This window comes from Chamaea fasciata, unplaced genomic scaffold (genome assembly GCF_029207755.1).
Source record: "Chamaea fasciata isolate MVZ Bird 193981 ecotype frontalis unplaced genomic scaffold, bChaFas1.0.hap1 SCAF_4, whole genome shotgun sequence".
In the NCBI taxonomy this organism is placed as follows: domain Eukaryota; kingdom Metazoa; phylum Chordata; class Aves; order Passeriformes; family Sylviidae; genus Chamaea; species Chamaea fasciata.
The window spans coordinates 43,718,503-43,739,212 of NW_027094089.1; positions in this window are offsets into that span (position 1 = coordinate 43,718,503).

The window sequence follows — 20,710 nt, forward strand, 5'->3', positions numbered from 1 at the left end:
TTTTTGCCTGTGTTTCAGCCCTCCTACCCTGCTTCTCCCCGTTGCTCTAGTATTTTATTTTACCTGTCCTGGCTGCTATGAAATTATGTATTACTTCCTTGCACTTCCTTCTGACAAGCTGCCCCTTGCACCAGTTCTAATGGACCAATAAAAATGTTGCTTTCTGGGTAAGAAGAAATTTGCAAGAAGGATCCCAATCCAGTTCTGAAACTTTTGTGTTTTGATTATACTGTAAACTGGATGCAGAGCAAAACATCTCCCTGAGGCTGGTGGAACATGTCAACATTTTTACTCCCAGGACACAGGTAGGGTCAAGGTGCCTGCACAAGAATGACAAGAATGACATGCAATTCAGGCATGCTGCCTAACACCACTCTTCCTGTAGATGGGATGGTATTCAATAAACTCTCTTATACCACAATAGTTGTGCTTTTCTAGGTATCTATTTAAATATGTGGTCCAGAAAATTGCAGTAAAATATAGATGAGCTAGTAGAATGATTTGCAATAATACTGTGGATCCATGAATAACCTTCGCTATTAGAGTTCAGCTACAAGTCTGCATGTATTTCCTGACAAGTCAAACCTGTGATTTGCAAGAGATGTTCATTTACTCATGTAGATACCTAGAAAACAAAAACTTTCAAGTTATTAGCTAGTTTTTTACTAAAGAGTCTTCAAACAGCAATTCTCTGCTTTCATCACGGAGCAGTTGCATCAGGGTTGAGACACGTGAAGCTAGATCCTGATCTTGTTTAAAGAGACAAAAAAAGCTTAGCAACTTAGCAGATTCAACCCGGAAAAAAACATCAAAGTCTGGCTCATGAAGTCAAATCACTGAACCATAGCTTAAATACATTTGTTTAAAGTAATAGGAAAACTGTGGCACCTACCTCCACAAGAAAACAGAAAGGCTAAGAGGATAGATTATTAACATAACATTTTGCTAAAGTGCTATCTGCGTTAGACCAGCTAAATGGAATCAATTTGTCAGAGACTCTGACCTACTCATTAATATTTCCTTTCTGTCAAATGGAAGAAACAACTCCCAGATGCATTTTATTCCCCAGAGCACAAGGGATATAATCCTAACATATCACACGCTCTCTGCTTCCGGCTGTCTTTTAAAAACAGACCAGAATAGTGGTACAGATCTCTTTAGCTCTGAGATCACACTTATTTGGGGGCTAAATGTTAATGAGGCATAGCTTTTTTCTTGAGCATTAACTCATTGACACTCATAAGAAAATATGCTCTGTAAAGAAAGAAATTGTCTAAAAGTGGTTATATTCTTGGCACTTTGGACACAGTCTTGTTGATCACATTCCTGAGTTAGTTACAATTCAGAAAAGTCTAAATAAATCTTAAAGTTTTTAAATTCTGGAAGTTATTGTCAAAGCACAGTTCAGACCTAGAAGATATTTTGCACCTGACTAAGGTTCACCTAATGAATAAATAAACAGTCCCTTTACCAATCTTCCAAAAGAACACATTCAAGCTGCTTCTGTATGTCTTTGTTGAAAGCAAGGAACATCAACTGAACATTGAACCATAGAATGGTTTGGGTTGGAAGGGACCTTGGAGATCATCTAGCTCCAATCCCCCCTCCATGGGCATGGATGCCATACACTAGATCAGGTTTCTCAGGGCCCCACAAACCTGGCCTCAAACAGTTTCAAGGATGGGGCACCTACAACTTCCCTGGGCAGCCAGTGCCTCACCACTTTCACTGTGAAGAATTTCTTCCTAATGTCTAATCCTCTCTTTTTTAAGTTTAAAACCATTCCCACTTGTCCTATCTCTATATATCTGCGCAAAAAACAGTCTTTCCATTTTTTTATAAGCCTCCATACTGGAATGTGCTGTAAGCTCTTCCTGGATCATTTCTTCTGTAGGTTGAATGACCCCATCTGTCTCAGCCTGTCTTCATAGGACAAGTTTTCCAGACCTCTGATCATCTTTGTGGTGCTCTAACAGCTCTACATCCTACAGCATTCTAACAGGTTTACATCTTTATTATTATAGGGATTCCAGAACTGGATGCAACACTCCTGATGGGGTGTCACCAGAGCAGAGCAGAGGGACAGAAACCCCTCCCTTTTCCTCCTGGACATGTTGCTTTGATGCCGCCAGGGATACAGTTGGCTTTCCAGGTTCTGAGTGCTCAGTGTTGGCTCAGGACCTGTTGTCATCTACCAGAATCTCTGAGTCTGTATCTGCAGGGCTGTTCTCAGTGACTTCTTCTCTCAGGCAGTACTTATGGGATTGCCCTAATCCAGCTGCAGCACCTGGCACCATGATTTGCGGAATTCCATGCAATTCCCATAGGCCCACTCCCTTCTGGATGGATTCCCTTCCTTCTATTATGTCAGCTGCATCTGGTTATTTTGAATACCATCATCTAATATTTTCTTTGGTTATCCTCTTAACATCTTTTACACAGCTTTGCACAAGGAGCTGCAAGAGTCTTTGGAACACTTGATGATTCTGTTTAAAATCAGTAGCTGGATTTAAAGGGCGTAATTGTTGCAAGTACTATGATCATCAATCCTCCTTCAAAGTGCTTAGTTCCTCAGAAGTCTTCGTTTATTTGAGAGAATTTTATTGATTTTATCTCATTCATATTAGGTTTCCTGCAAAGCTTCATCTATTTCCAAATGATTATGTCAACAATGTTAACCCAGAATAATCTAAGTGCAACGATTTCCACTCAGATTTGGATATTGAAGAGTGATATATCTCTCCTGTGGTGGTGTTGTATAGGCAAGTGGAATTATCCCTTTTTTAATCTGGACAGTGTAGTCATAATCACTTCTTACTACAGATGTCAAATTAACTTCATTGTATTTATTACTGTATGCATCATTTGCCTTTGGAATTCCCCATTGTCTGCCAGATTGAGGAAAAACTCAGATGTTTGTATAGCTGTTAGCATGATGAAACAACTGATACTGCCCAGCCCCTTGCCATGATGGACAGACATCAACTGCTCAGCAGTAATGGTTTCCTATTCAACGGCTTCAGCCACCACTTCGGGAGAAACAGATTATGCAATCACCCTACTCCCTCTCCCTTGCAGTCAGGTAAGGATCTTGACAAAAGTGCCTACTTGCACTTCTGCAATCCTGGTCCAATATCCCTTATTTCTAGAAAAGAAGATGAAAATGTATTAACTTCATTAAAACATCTCCACTAAGTCTGGGCCTCATCTCCAAAGGATCTTTTGAACATAAGCTGCCATATTTATTGTAATTCATATGAGTTAAAGTATTTTGCCTTTAAAGAAGGGGAACAGTTTCTTTCCACCATGAGCTAGTCTATTCCATTTTGTAATGCTACACTGAGACCTGGTGTCTTGATAATGTCCCAGGCATGACGCATTACGAACCCTATCCTTTCCTCAAACAGAATGCTTCTGTTTCTGACATCTCCTGCTTTCTAGACTGCCATGGATATTACCCACTGAGCTATGTCCTGTACATAGCTATGCGTTGAGCATATCTCATTCATCTACAGCACCGGGACAGTATTATCAGGCACAGTCACGGGAAATAAACTTACTTTCTATCTTCTGCTCAGCTTTCTGCTTCATTACTCCACAGGAAGATGCTCATTCCCACTGGTAAGTAACAGTAAAACCTGTTACATTCATTATGAATTGCCCTACTGAAAGAGAAAATTTGCTTTTTGGACACTGATGAGGTGTAGTTCCTCCAAAAATTGACTGTCAATCCTGCATAAGGTTGAAAGTTTTAGAGTCAAATGCTTTGCTGTAGCAGATACATCATTAAAAAATTAGTTTCTTTATGTTTTACAGGTGAGTTTCCATTGCTAAGTTATAGGAATAAATAACAATTGTTTGGACCTCAAGCAAGTTCAGTTATTAATGTACTAGTAACAGTCCAGCAACATTGTCACCACTTGATCAGAGAGTTACAATATAAGTCTACCATTTGATGCAGTAGAATAAATTACAAACCAAGATATACATTGGTCTTTTTGATTGGTTCTGATGTTGCACATAGGACTTCTAGGTGATATAATTTTAGGAAGTACGAATTAAAAAAAAAAAAAAATCCTGAACTCTTCACACCAAGTTTGTTTATTTTTGGACATTTAAGACAAATTCCAGAGTCAGAAAATTGAGACTTTGCTACCAAAAAAAAAAGTAGTAGGCTTGCAGCAAACACACTAGAAATTCTGCAGGACTGTGGCAAGGGACCAGTTAGTAAATTGCAGAATGTCATAGAAATGCATGTCATAGAAAATGCAGCAACCAGCAGGTGGTAATGCTTTATTTCAATGGCAAGTGTACTCCTATGTGATTAAGCAGCTGGTATAAATTATACTAGATTAGAGCCAATTGTGTAGCAGTAAATAGAAAAAAGGTAGGTAAACTGACCTGTTTGATGTATATCACAATAAGTTAACCTGTATAGTGGTAACATTAGATGCAAGTAAATTCCATTTTTCTGGCATTTACTTCCAGCTACATGATTATTTAGAGCCAGATACTATAAATATATTGTTAAGATCACTCTGTCTGGCAAAGCAAGTGGCTTGGACTGCTGAAATTAGGCTTGCTATCATTTTTGTACCACAGATGCTAATATGCCGTAACTTTACAGTGCATTGATGCATTTTACTTTATAAATATCTTAAGTAATACTTATTAAATTTAGCACAAGAAACACCTTCCCCAATAGAATGTGAAGAAATCGTTTGTTGACAAAGTATTCATTTTCTCAAATGTTCTCTAAAGCAACAAATCTGTCATAGGAGCTTTGTGCGGAAAAAAATATTGAGAATACAGTATTCATATCATGTATTTCCCAGCATAAATCCACACAATGTTTTCCTTTTATTTTCCCAAATTAATTAAACAGCTTAAAGTGATGGCCTTCTGTCATTTTACTTGAAAGCTGTTCAGTGACATATATGAATCTCGGAAGTGGGATGATAATGCAACACCCTCCTCCCCAGTCAAATTTAAGTGCAGATAGTAGGCAATTTCAGAGGAAACAGCAGGAAAACTGTGTAGATAAAGAATTTTGTCTAGTTTCCAAAATTGCTTAAACCAACGAGCCCTTTCCCAGATAAGAAATATTCTTCTTCACTCTTTCTAAAGATGAGCAATGCTGGGTTATTTAATTATGTTGAGACAGGGCCTAATTGCATGAAATATTGAGCTGTTGCATATTCTCTGACCAATGACTGCACTGAAAGTCTGGTTTGTAATGAAAAAGGTGTCATACAAAAATAGTCACATTGAAATTTTACCTTGGTACTTTTTTGTTATTTCACGTTATGAATATAATTATGCTAGATGAAAACCTCTTTTGCTTATAAGGGTAGTTTCACACAATATTGGAATAGAGAAACAGTAGTAAGCCATTTGAAGGCCACTAGAATCAGGTTTTTAAACTTTTAGCCCTGAATTTAAAGTTCACATAAAAATTAAGAAGAGTCATATGAGAATTTTTAAGTTTTCTGTAATTCATGCAAAAAATATTATTTCCTGATTAAATAAAACTAGTTGTCAGCTGCTGTACAGCTGCTTGAATATCTCAAAGTTGCTCAGACGCTGTGACTTAAATCCTACTTCTGGTGAAAGAGCTGGTGAATCATTTTCCCTTCCAGGAGTCATTGAGAAACAAACCAAGAAAACGGGGACGAGAGATTAAAGAGGAGATAGTCACAATGTCCCCTCCCTCTGCCCCTTTCAGAGTGTATCATTTCCTCAAGGAAATATGAGGACAAAACACCAGTCCAGGTTTCTTTCTTAGCTTGATTTCAGAACAATATCAAATCAATTTCTACCAGTTTCACCAGTCCTTTGTGCATGCTGAAGACACATATGTTATTCTTCCTCCTCTGCAGAAAATCAGAATCTAGGACATCAGTTCCAAAATAATCACCACAAAGGAAGAAATTAACATCAGAAAATATTTATTGAACTCCTATAATTATGAAAGGCAATTTGGTAGTGAAGTGATTCCTGCCATCACTAAGCAACACAAGCAGTTAGGTACCAAACAGCCTTCAATGCAAAGTTTTCCTTTGTAGACAATGACAAAAGATAAGCCTGTCTTTTGGTGGGCAGTAGATAACAGAAAGCACGTTAGGTTGGCAACAAGATCTTCATGAATAGTTGAGTCATTTCAACTTCTTTTCTACCCCCTGACTATCTGAAGTCTAGCATGGATCCTGTCATGTCTAAAAGCCTCAAAGGCACCTCTAAGTGTTGCTGGAATCTCCAATAACTCACCCATAGGTTCTTTATAGGCTAACATGGTCCTAGGCCATTGCTTGGGCTGACATACACTTGTAATCATTGCTCACCTCAGCTCTAAAACTTATATTTTGATGAGAATTGCAACCATGGAGAACCTTTTTGGATTTTGTTTGTTGAAATAAAACCACTGTGGGTACAAAAATCTTTGACATAAAACCAGGAGGAAGGTGACCTGAAACTAGACTGACTTCACTGCCTTACTAAACATATGTATTTTGGCAAGGTTTACCATGCCTTGAATTTTGTGTGCAGCGTAGTTGTGTATGTGTGCAACAAGGACTAATGCATACATCACAGAAAACAATAGCTTCACCACCACTGGAAATATGAAAAAAAGCATGTGTAGTAATCAGTGGTGTGCAGTGTCATAAAGTTTCTAGGTTTGATATTTTCAATTGTTGTATGCAATGAATTTACTAGCAAACACTTCCAATGTCCCTAAAAATTCCTTTTACATTCATCTTCATACCATCAAACAGCAACTCATGCTGAAATTCTTTATACAGCATGGAGACCAACAGCTACATCCAGACATTTGAGAATTACTTAATCAATCAACAATTCACTCTGAAGTTCAGGTGCTGGGACAATATTTATTTTCCTGTGATACCAGTCTCTCCTTCAGAAGCCCTACGGACATTGCAGAATACTCACTGTTGTACCTGGGACCTACACAAGGAACTGCACTCCCTTGATGACAGGCACATTTTTGTCCACAGTAAAACCTCAAGCATTGTGATGTACACATAGATGAGTAGAACTAAATATGTAGGCAGTAATTTGGCATTCACTACTATATTATCTGTTGCCCCTGGAATATGTTGAGTGTGTCTCTGAATGAATGAATGAAGGAGTGAATGAATGATGGACATACTTAATGCCATCCAGAAAATTGAATCAGGACATAAACATACGTCTCCGGTTTTCACAAGTAATCTCAACAAAAAATCAATGTACATGGAATAAGAACTGATCTCTCTTTCTTTATTATAGTAAATCACTGTCCTTTGTAGTACCAGCCACTTTATTGTAATATTAGGCTACTTTAACCTATCCCTCTATATTTTGAGCTGGCTAGCAGAAGCCCTATTTTCTAAATTCTTACTGTAGTGGACATTTGTATCATTTGACACACAATACTAACTATCACATTTAAGAGAGACAGATGCTCATTATTTACAGTTACATATTTTAAGTTGAAAATATTATTCTACTATTACCCAGTCTTATAAAAATGAAATGTATCAACACTCAGAAGATGGAAAGAAGGACAATTCTACAATTCTTTTTACTCACAGAGACTAAGCATATAACAGAACTTATTTCAAAATGTGAAGCAAGCTGTATGATTAAAGTGCCAGTTGCCTAAAAACTACTTCATTGTTTGAGTAAAAATATTCAGAAATAGTAAAAAAACCTTGATTTTCATCTAAAATTTAAGGTGAGTAAAGCACAAAATTTTGAAATTACTAGGTACAGAACTACAGTCTGCTGAGATACTTTTGTTTTTCTTAAATTGCAAACAGTCATAAGGCATTGGATTTCAACCTGAAACAGATAATCTTCAGCAGCTCTGACACCTATATCCAAACCAGTTACCACTATATATCTAAAGCTAATATATAAATAAATCAAATACATAAAAATAGATATGACTTATAGACTGACAGGTGTGGAAGCCTAGGCCTTTTTGACTTAATTACAGAAAGATGTAAAATTACAGCAGGCCACAGACAAGAAAACAAAACAGTACTCTTATACTGCAGCAGTCTAAGAGAAATTCCAACAACTGAATTTAAATTTAGACTCAGTTTGGGGTCTTTTGCTTAAAGCTGTAGTGGTCCTCAGAAATTTTCCAGAAATCAAATAAAACATGAGAAGGGAAACACAGAGCAATGCAGGAAACAAGCTCTGGAAACAACTCTTTCAAAAACCTGTTTTCTGTCTCTGAAAGATATTTAAGTTCTGTGCCACTTGTTTCCTGATATGTCAAAAAACCTGTGATTACACATCCTTGTAACATGATTTCACTAACACAATATATTTGAGTGCAAGTAATTCTCTACTAAGGTGTTGCTTTTCAGCACTCACACCAGGGGACACATTCTGTGTTCTTCCCCAGCTCCATGACCAGGAAAGATCTCTGTAAGCTAATGAAAGATAGAGAGCACAAAATAGTAATTTTTCCTTCTTTTATTTCCAAATTTCTTCAGGTTTTTTCTGTTCATTCAGTCTCTTTTCTCAGTAGTTTCTCAAACAATTCCAGTTATCTTTACATTTGTTGTTACTCATTGCAGCACCTGCTACCCCATCAGCAGGGCTCAGAGTTGAGCATTTTGCAGAAGTAGTCTCCTACATCCTTCCTGAATACAAAAGCTGAGTGCTCAGGTTTTCTAACAGTAATGGGATTTTTTTCTCCATCTAGTCATCCTTATTTTTCCCATTTTCATCTTTTTTTTTTTTCTCTAAACTGAATAATATGAAAAAATTAAACAGAAGGAAAAATATTATTGAGTATTTTTCAGTCACAGATGATTGCCTAGAAAGAGTATTTCTCTTGGTATATTAGGGAAGATCATACACTTTCTTGGACTCTTTATACCCCTGTTAACTTCACAATGAGCCCAACCCTATGTTGCCAAAATGGACTTTTTAATACATGCTTATGGATGGTTTTTAGTTGCCTGAAAAAAGTGCACTATTCAATACAGTCAAAGAATTTATTTCCTCAGAAATGGTTCCAGTGCATCTGGCTCCTAAATTGGTATTGTCTCCAGTTTAGTCAACAGAGAGAGACCTAGAACTAAGTCTTGAACCCTTGCACGCAAGTGCCCCCCTTGCAGATGAAGGTAAGATACCTTGTGTTTAATTGCTAAAACCCTCCATGACTGTGGCAGCCATCACCTCACTTTCAAAGAATTAAGCAAGAATTGCTGCTTCACTTTTCCAGGAGGCAAGAGGAGAGGAAATGCTTGTCTTCCAGGAAACAGTTCCTCAGACATAGGGTTGGAGATGTACCAGTGAAGATGCTCTGTATTAATTTTCTTCCTGTCAGAGGGCTTCCAGATGAGACCCAAAGTCCTTGTTGCAAAGCTAGGACTGTCTTTGTGAGCTGCTGTTGCATTATCTTGTATTACTCTGTGCTCCTGTGGAAGTGGTACCAAGGTAACAGTTTGTCCATGTAAAGACCAAGTGCTGTGCGTGAGCAGAGAGATTGCCCTCTTCACCTTGCTCTGAATGTGCCTTGTGAAAAAGATTGGCTCAAAGAGGGGATAAAAAACATTACTGTGTAGCCTGACACCTGTAAGCCACACCTAGATGAGAAGTGTTCTGCTCCCTGAAAATACCTGGGAGAGGGTTATGTCTTTTTTTGGGGGAATGTATTTGTCTACCCCTAGACACTGCAGAAGGGAGAGCCATTGTCCCTGGTAACACATTTTCAACTTATTGATGGTGTCATCTGCACAGTGGCACACCAAGAAATTTTATCAGATCAAGTCCTATGACAAGCTCAGCCATAATCAGGGATGTTTGATCAGGCAAGTAACTCGCTATTCAGCCCTGCTAGTATGTAGGTTCTGGAGGCAAACCTAAGCATTTGTCAGGGAACTTACAATCATGAAAGCTGTTATTTTGTTTTAAAAAGCACATGAAAGAAGGAGTTTATGCAATTAGGGCATCTGAGAAATGTATCCTTAAGATTCCTAACTGTGTATTTTCCCACTTTTTTAAATTATAGGGTTTTGACAGTAAGTATATTAAAACATAATTTGGCATTTACACATCAAGATCAAGGTATTGCAAGTCCTGACAACTGCTCTTTAGTGAAAAGAACTACCGAATCACAGAATTGTTGGGGTTGGAAGGGACCCCTGGAGATCATCTAGGTCAATTCCCCTGCCATGGCAGGGTCACCAAACACAGTTTGTTGCCAGTCAACAAAAGTGCAACAAAGAGGCCAGCAAAATTTCCTAGGGCACCAATGGAATTGTGATAGTAGCTTATCTGATATCACCATCTCTAGATTTAAAAAATTACTCCTGAGTAAACTCAGTAACCTGAGTCCAACTATAGCATTTTCTCACAAATTCACCCAACCTGGACCTGAAGGCTCAAAGGCAGTGAGTCAAAGAGGGGAAAATCACATCTGCTCTAGTATTTGTTAACATTTCTATTCAAAAATTGATTAGTAACCTAACAAAAGAGAAAATACTGTAAGATAAAATATCAAAATATAGCTCCCTAGTTTTGAAATGTGAAAAATACATCAAGAAGTAGCTATTTTACATTGTTTTGTTTTCTCCTCAGTCAGAGAAAGATCTTCAGCATTTTTTGTCATTTTAAGTGCACCTAGTTTGTGATTTTTTTTACTCCATAAAAAATAGAATTTGCTTATCTATTTCTTGCAGTAATATTTCATGATCAAAATTCTCTGTCATTCTTTTTTGTGTAACTGCTTACTAAAAAAACATTTGATATCAGTAATATTTTCTCATAATAATGAAATTACCCACTGCCAGTGCTACTGGTCTGTCCCTGCTGTTATCCTATGTATAAACCAGATGGGGAGGTTCTATCTGGGCTCTCCTCCCAGAAGTTATCTGTTCTCTTTCTTGTTGGCCAAGCATATCACCTTCAATTTAAAACCACTACCTGCTAACCCAAGGACATCAGGACTCTTCCTAAATTGTCTCCTTATTAAATTTTTGCCAATACCCTGAGAAAGATGGGATCTGTGTCTCTGAGTATGTTAAACTCGAGCAATCTTTGTGCTACACTATAGCCACAGGATGTGCACCTGTTTTCACATACAAATAATGTTTAGAACTAATAAAGATGGGAACAGTTTACACTTGCGTGAATTTTTTTTAAAGTATAATACAGTGCATTTAAAAAGAGAAAAAAACCCAAAATACTAAGTTTTATCAGAAATAAAAAAACAAACCCTAACAAAAAACAACCAAACAAACAGAAACCACCAACAACAAAATACCAAACCAAACCAAACAACCTACAAGACACCTACATTGGCAGGGTCAGCTCAATGTTGATTTTTGACAGACTAATTAGGACATTCAGTTAGAGGTGTTCACACCCAGAGCTCGATTTTGACTACCAAGACCTCAGCACACTTAGGGGTTTTGTGACAAACATACCAAGAGATTCATGCCAAAGTTTGCACGACTTACCTTTTGTATGACTTAGTTTGCATGACTTAGACAAAAGAATGAGAATCGCAACATGGCAGAGTATTTTAATATGAAACAACAAAAACTTTATCAAAACTTATCAATGTTCTTTTTTCAGGAGAACTCAAAGAGTTTTATCTTGTCAAGCAGTTATTTTACTGAGGAAGAAAGAGCTCTGTTGACTAATTCATAGGTATAACTGAAAGGAGCTTTTCCTGACTTTGATTAATGGGGTCTGAAACCTAGTCATTATGGAAAAGAGAAAGATGATCTGACTGGTCTGACCAGACCAGCTGCACTAGTGTTTTTGAAGATTAAGCAAGGTGCTGTTCTCCATCCCATTGTATGATGGTGCCCTCAGCTGCTCAGTCTCAGATCTGTGAAAGGAGAGTGGGAAGAGAAGAAAGGAGAAGAAGGCTGAAGATGGAGTCATTTCATGTGTCTCCAGCAGGGTTCCCTCTCCTGTGATGGCTGCCTGATTACACACCCTCACGAGCAGGAGACATCAGATGGCAAAATGATGATGATATCCACAGGGGCAGCAGCAGCAGCTGTTGGTGTGCCTAAGTGGCATGGAGTACCCTCATGAAGTGGAGCAGAGGTACAGCTTCTCCCTCTCCTTTCCACCAACACCTCTGGTCACAGAAGCACAGAATTAACTAAGTTGAAAAAAACCTTTGAGGTCTTGAGGACAACCTAATGATCTGCTGTGAACTCTGCAGTCTTTTTTACAGGTGTCTGGAAGGCAGAGAGTGGAATTACCTGTAATCTCCTTTCTTTAGGCACTGGATTTGATTTCAGAAAAATAGTGTATCATGTTTCCAGTCTCACCTATCTTCTTTCCCAAACAGCAGTTTTACAGCTCTAGGTCTATAGCACCAAGCTATTGTTAGATTTATTTTAATTTCTACCTCTTTCTTGCATTTTTGGCATTAGCATTTTGGTTATGCACACTGCAGTATTTTATTTCATTTCATTTTAAGAAAGTAAATTTGCTATTTAATTTATAATTAAATAGTTTTAGAAAAGAGATAAACTTATAATTATTGAACTACCAGTTGCTAAGCTAAACAAATATGAAATGTTAACAGTTGCTGTTAATCATGACAAAGCACGCGGCAGGAAAAAGATCTTTGTGAAAATGAATTTTAAAAAGAAATATCTGGGTTTAGGGAAAAAAATCTGCTGAGTATTGCCAACCACCAACTCTGCAACTGTATCATCTTTGTCTTTTTCTGCCTTGGCCTTCATATCAGCTTTTTTCCTCCTGCTCACTCTCCCAAAATTAAATCCTTTAACTGTCATCAAACATCTGTCATGGAAAGGAGATCAGAAATCTGGCATGAAATTCCAAACAGCTTCAGTAATTTGGCAAACAACTTATTTTGTAATCATTTCTAAAGCATTGTCTGGTAACAGACAACAGCAGAGCTTGCTGCATTTTTAAACTGTTATGCATGATGTCTTGGTTTAGATGCCTGCTAACACACAATCTGAAAATTAACTGTTCAATGTGCCTGTTTTCTGCATTCAGCTCCACAGCATTGGGTATAAGTGATAAAGGCTCAGTTTTGAAGACAACCAATGTAAACAGGAGCCTACAAATTTTTTTCACTTAAGATTTGTCCTCTTTCAGTAACTCTTAAAGCTTATTTTGTATTCTGAACTGAACCACAACCACCTAGTCACTGGATAAACACACTGGTTTGACAGTTTTCTGACATACATGCTTTGATTACCAGCAAAGTGTAATGTGCATTAAATTCTGAGGAGAAAAGTTTATGCAGAAGGTCTTCTGCTTTACACTGCACTCATTGACTATGAATCTGCATAATTCTGTATCCTGCCATCCTTGTTGCAGCCATCCTACTACTGTGCAGCCACAAACTGACTTAGCAGTTGTTATCTGATAAAAATTTGTGCCCCACCAAGTGAATGTGCAAGAAGTCCCCATGATGAACAACCAGGATAAACCACGGTGTGAACCAAATTCCAAACAAAGGGTAAAATTAGATGACACCTGGATGGACTGAATAACCAGGAAGACACTGAAATTAGCCTTGAAGGAAAGTAAAATATTTCTTAGCTGTGCCGTTTGTTGGCTATTCAGACTCAAAGCATGACAGGAGAATCTTGTTTCAGATTTCTGATATTTACCATGGCTCAGAGAACCAAGAGCAAAACTGTGAAGAAAACTCATGGGACAAGGTCTGTTCTGTAAATCACTTCTGTTCCAATTATAAAATCTGTGAAGGGTCCACATGTTTGAAATGCATGAATCATCTGAAAACCCTGAAGAAAAATCACAGGCTAAAATTCTTTCACTGTGACTAAATAATTTTAATAATTACTGTTCAGTAATAAATATGGAGTATTTCTTTTGCAGTCAATAATTTACCAGACTGAGATATCTTTCCCTAATTCTTTATTTCACACCCTCATTATGACTGAGAACTAGAAAGTGGGAGGAAAAATCATAAAGTACATGGTTTCTTTGAAAGTGTGTATGAATTCTGTTGCCAGGCAGGCTACCATCTACACTTGCTGTTTTTTGGTCATTACTAGTCCAAATCTAGAAGTGAAATTTGAAAAAGTGCCATGGCACACACTCAAAGTATTTATGTTGTTTCTCCCACACTACTGTTTGTCAGAGCAATATCAAGTAAAAAGACCTATTATTTTTATATGTTTATTGAATATGGTGTAAGCTGTAAAATATCTATGTTAGCGTGTATCAATGTCTGAGCAATTTTACTGCAAAAAGCAAAAATTTTAAAGCACCAGGTTTGTATTTGTTTAGCTATGCTTTGGGACAGGGAAGAGTCAAGTTATGTCTTAAAATGCTGGAAGGGATTTTATTACTTTTATTATTTTATTGACGTAGCTTATGGGCAGTACAGCAGAAGAGAATACAATTCTTCTGAGGAAATATTTTCTCAGGATAAACAGGTATATCACATAAAGCTTTGTAGGGATAATATGCCACCAGTGACATGATAAACTCAGAATGTGACTGAAAATTACAAATAATCTTTGCAAAATATTCACAGTGAGCTTTTTACACTCTTACAATGGATAAATAGCACATTTTATGACTGAAAAAATGTTCTATTTGCACTCCAGTATTTGAAGACCAGACTGCCCCACCTCATTCCTGCACAGGGAGCTATTTTCCTTCAGTTCTGCCACATCTCACAGGGAACTGTTCTGGTTATTGTTTAATCTGAAATAATGTTATTAATGTGCTTCCATGCTCTCCAGGCTGGCCTCTGCTTTCGCAAATGGACACATTTATTTTCCATACAAGTAAAGGAGTGATACATCCTCTAGAGTATCAAGTACCAGTAGTGCTAACCTGCTCCTGTTCTTCATGAGTAGTTCTCCCAGTCCTCTTTATCCCTCTCCCTCCACTCTCCACTGACTCCTCTGTTCTCTTAAAGCCACATACAACATCCTGATCCTCAGAATTGCAAAGCAATCACATACCACTGTACACTGATAATAAGCAAATCCTCTCACAAGTACAGAAAATAAAAGAGATGGGTCTCCAAGGCATAGGCTATCACTTGCCAACACTGCGAAGAGTCTCAAATGACAGGATCTCAAAACTGAAATGGAAAACATTTTCTATTTGGTACCATGGCAACTGAACAAAACCCAGTAATTGCCTGCTCATCTCCTCACCTCCCAGATTCAACGCAACTGGGCTGACTTGCTTTTAAGGATTGGAGCTTTATCTATCTCTTGATGCCTGGCAAATAGAAAAGAAGAAGGGAAAGGGGGAAAAAAAAGAAAAAGAAAAAAAAACAAGAAGAAAAGTAGATACCATCAGAAAACTCTAAGCAGCCTTCACAAAAAAAAAAAAAAAAAAAAAAAAAAAAAAAAAAATCCTGTACTTTCAAGGGGAAGGGCAGGACTTAACTGCAAATTAAAAAGAATAAATGACCAGGAAATACAAAGCTCATGAACAGGTAGACTTTTTTTACTTGAAAACATGCTGGACCACAGTTGTTCTTATCTTTAAAGAGCTTGAGCATAAAAAACTGGTTTTCAGTTTGCAGCCAGGCAATAGGCAAGTCTGAGAGACTGAATTTGTACACAGTTACAAACTGATAGTCAAAAAAGTTGTACACTGCACTGTTAGAAAAGAATTGGGAAGTCATGAGTTTTTGGTGATTGGCCTTACAGCACTGCTTCAGTGTATTGAGCTCTGTTTCTCCACTTTTCTTGATGCTTATTCAAATATCACAGTCTGAGAGACATTGATATAATTTCCTCTCCTTTTTAAAAAGTAAAACTAATTTTTAAAAATATTATTTAAGTATGTAAATCACGATTAAAGAAAAGTGTAACTTTATGAAAACCACGTTTCTTAAATTAAGAAGCACAGTTTTCCAAAATAATGCAATTTCATAAATATTTCATAAGGGCCAGTACGATTTCATGAGTTTTCTCAATGTTATATGAAATATTGCAAGAGAATTATATGAGCACTAATGAATTATTAAATTCCATTTCTATTTCAGGTAATTTCACAAAATATTTTTTTTACTTCTGAATGCCTGTACATAATACCAAATCCAATCTCCACAAAATTAACTTGATTTTAATTTTAACATTCAAGCTTTTAATCTTGAAATAAAAATAAAAAATTAACCTGGCCACGTGTCAGCAGAAAACATTTCTTGCATGTTGTTTCACCAGCTACTTTCACATAATCAGAAAATGCTAGTACATTTATCATCTCAAACAGATTACTTTAGGTAATGGTGCAAACACCATGCATTTTTAAAATAAGAGTCCCTAACCTTATCATAAGGCAAAATCATCATTTGAGTCCCAATATAACTAGACATGATAACCAAGGACCTATATATGAAATAAAAAATAATAAAAAAATAAAATAATAACAAAAAAGACATTTCGGTCCTGGAACTCACATTCATAGCTAATGAAAGTTAGTCTCTCTTAAACTGTCCAGTATTTAAATAGATTTAAAGTTCTCAGTTTCCCCAGGTATAACACATCTTTTCATACCTTTGTGTCTTGAAAATGATAGACCTGTCAACACTGAAACATTGTACTGAAATGCTTCTTTCCACCTTTCCAATGTAAAAGCCTGCTGCAGAAGGACTGAAAACGTTTCCATAAGTCTCATTCCACATGCAAATCTATGGCTAATGCTCATCACTTCTGGGCCAAGAAACATTATTTTAATAGCAGTGCCTACCTACAATTAATCATCTGGGTAAACAAACTGAGCAAAAAATCCCCTCTGCTGTCAAAATGCTGCCGCAGAAGCCAAGCTCTGCACGTATCTCAAAAAGTGTCACTTGCCATCACAGTATTTTTGCAGCCAGTACAGGTCACTTAAACGTTATAGCTCAATCTTTTCTCATTAGTCAGCATGTACTGCAGAAGCCCAGAAATGACTTACCGGAGTACAAATCTGATCCAAGGAAATGACAATCCACATTGTCCTCTTTTTACTCCCACTCCTGATGCTACTGGCAGGGCAGATGCTTGTGCTTCTCTTCAAATTTCTGCAAACCCTTGCCAGCAGTGCACCTCATGATCTGCAAAGCTGTCATCAGACAATGGCATACTTTTGCTTCTCATGACAGGAACCGTGCTAGATCATCATCATCACCCTATCTAGCAGCATAATCTGAAATTCTGCTTTCATACCTATAGAAAACCAGCCATAGAGTAGCTGGCAAAAAATTCCACTTTCGTGAGACCCACCTGGAGTACTGCTCTGGGGTCCCCAGCACAGGAGGGACATCGACCTGTTGGACCAAGTTCACAGGTGGGACATGAAGATGATTAGAGGGACAGAGCACCTCTCCTGTGAGGAAAGGATGACAGATTATCAATTGAGATTGTTCAGCCTGGAAAGGAGAAGACTTTGAACCTAACTGACGCTTTTCAGTACCTGAAGGGACTTTACAAGAAATTTGGAGTGAGGCTATTTTCCAGGCTATTTACAAGAGTCTAAAAGGCAGAGGGGAATGGATTCAAACTGAAAGAGGACAGATTTAGACCAGATACCGAGAGGAAATTGTTTACTGTGAGGGTGGTGAGGCACAGGAACAGATTGCCCAGAGAAGCTGTGGGCACTCTGAAAGTGTTCAAGGTCAGATTGAATGAGGCTCTGAACAACCTGCTCTAGTGGAAGGTGTCCCTGAGGTGTGAGGGTTGAAACTAGACAATCTGTAAGGGATGTCCTAAAACAAGGCATTCTATGATTCTTTGTAGAACTTGCACACTTCACCCAGAGCTTGCACACTAGAACAGTGGCTTGCTTTAGAATGATTTCCCCAAAAAACCTATGACGTGCCAAAGAAAAATCCTATACTGGACATACCCAGCAGTGAGACAAATTTGTTGGTGCATCTGCACAGACTCCTGCCTGAAAACAGTATAGAGTGGTATTAGATACTCTGGCCATGGGGACAGACCTCTCAGGTAGCAACCCCTCTGGACATACTCTCTCAGCTGAAACAGTTTGTCACAGGCCACTGAAAAAATAAGATCCCTATCTGCACAAAATTTCATTAAAATATTTGATAGAGAAAAAAAAATCAATATTTCCTCTCATCATCCTAATTCATTATTCCCTGGGAGGAATATGTTACAAAAATGGAACTTTTTTGATTTAAACAATAAGAGTAATTGATTTTACCTGAACAAGAAGAGATTTTCTACAATGCAAAGAAAACTTAGCAAATTTACTACTTTTTGATTATTCATATATGATGTTTGACAGAAGCAACATGGTGTAAAAAATAATAATGTAATCTTGTCTGCAAACAACTATTTGTTACTGCAAACTGCTTTACAACAAACTTCTTTAAAATATCATCCCATAATATTTTGTGACTTTTGTGTTTTGATCTGCTCTTTTCCAAGTTTGACTTGCATACAGGTAAAATTTGAGATCAATTTTTAATTCAGTTAATCATCTTATTATATATTTACTATAAATTATTTATACGTATATTTCAGTGATAGAAAAGATGAGTGACACAAGTTGCAGTTCATTCATCATTCATCAAAAGATAAAATGTTTTGAAGGACAAAGAGAGACAAAAGGTTTTGACTAGCTGCTATCTTAGATGCTAATATTTCTTGTCCTTGACTTTATTACGTGAGTTTTTCCACATGTTCCCTCCTTACTGAAGCTCTCCTGGTACTAATAGCACACCATTCGGCTCCAGTATCCTTCCTGGTGTAACAGCATAGTAATACACATTGTTTACATGACAGTCAGCACTCAGGGACTGCAAATGGGCCGGGTGTTTGAAAGAAATACTCTGTAAAGTCTTCAGGGAGGGAAAACACCCCTGTCCTGCCTATTACACAAAAAAGTGAATGAAAAGCAGGACTTTTTCCCCTTTCTGCAATAAAGCTGAAATTGAAAATCAAGCCTGGATTTCAAAGAGGTGAGGCGAGGCGAGGCGAGGCGGAAGGGGAAGGGGAAGGGGAAGGGGAAGGGGAAGGGGAAGGGGAAGGGGAAGGGGAAGGGGAAGGGGAAGGGGAAGGGGAAGGGGAAGGGGAAGGGAAAGGGAAAGGGAAAGGGAAAGGGAAAGGGAAAGGGAAAGGGAAAGGGAAAGGGAAAGGGAAAGGGAAAGGGAAAGGGAAAGGGAAAGGGAAAGGGAAAGGGAAAGGGAAAGGGAAAGGGAAAGGGAAAGGGAAAGGGAAAGGGAAAGGATGCTGAGTTTAGGCTTCTGATAGGCTTCCAGCTAACAAGAAGTCCGCAGCTGGGTCTGGAAGTACTATGCAGGAGATCCTACAGATGATACCCACACCACCTTTGCCTGCTCTAATCACTGTGAATCACATCTAGATGAAGAACAGAGCTCAAACCTTGTGGAGGAAGGACACTTTACCTTTTCTATGACATCATATTAGTCTGGTTTTGGAAGCCAAGATCAGTTCTCTGTATTGTATCACTATGTGTCATGAGCTAGAGTGATTTCTCAGCTTGCGACTGTGTTTCAGAGGCATCTACATCACATTCCTCTCCTGCAACACAAAATATGTAGTAAATGTCCCCTGGCACCATTAACCTTTTGAAGTCAATAAACCTTTTTCTAGTTCAATGGGAATTGTCCAACATTTTCCCAGTGAGAAAAAATGTTGCTTGCAGTTAAACTGTTCCTCATTTTGAGGAAAGACATCAGACTTCCCACACACACACACCTTTTTTTTCTTTTCATACATCTTTAGAAACCGGTTACTTTTAGTGCAAAGGGCTTTGGAAAACTACTTCTCTTCCCTTTTCCCTTTTCCCTTTTCCCTTTTCCCTCTCCTCTCCTCTCCTCTCCTCTCCTCTCCTCTCCTCTCCTCTCCTCTCCTCTCCTCTCCTCTCCTCTCCTCTCCTCTCCTCTCCTCTCCTCTCCTCTCCTCTCCTCTCCTCTCCTCTCCTCTCCTCTCCTCTCCTCTCCTCTCCTCTCCTCTCCTCTCCTCTCCTCTCCTCTCCTCTCCTCTCCTCTCCTCTCCTCTCCTCTCCTCTCCTCTCCTCTCCTCTCCTCTCCTCTCCTCTCCTCTCCTCTCCTTTGGAATATTTAAACAATTATGTATAACTTCTCAATGCCCCACTCTTTGTAATATGTGCATGCCTCATATTTTGGCAATCTGTTAAAAATGTTGCATTTAGCACATTTAGACTGCTATCAATTTAAGGAACAGCATTCTTCTGGTTACTTGTTAACATGGTGGAAATTGCTATTCTAATGACCTTTAAACAATTTGTAGCAAAAGAAAAAGTGTTTGGTATACTTGCTAGGAATCACTACTTGATATTTCTCAAACTTCTCTCCCCACTTGATTAGGTACATTGACTTTTTTCCACCTTCTGGTCTAAGCTGTTTCATTGTGTTCTGGTTTTGCATTTGTTTATTTATTTTGTAGCCAGGTCAAATGATTTTATCCCAGACATAGAACTCTCAGAACAACTGAATCATTTAGTGGTGCTTGGTTTCATGTGTTTGTCAGCTGAAAATGGCATTTAGCACAGGCTTTATCTCAGCTATGGTAATTACTGTACTGAAATGGGCTCTCATACACAGCACAGACTGTTTTCAACAGATGCAACCAAGCAACTCTGAATTCTCTGAAATAGTTTATCTGGCTTTCAGAGTGTGACGATATTCAGACACAAATGCACATACACCCTTACATATATAGAGACATATAAAAAGTTGGACAGTGCTAGTTTTAAG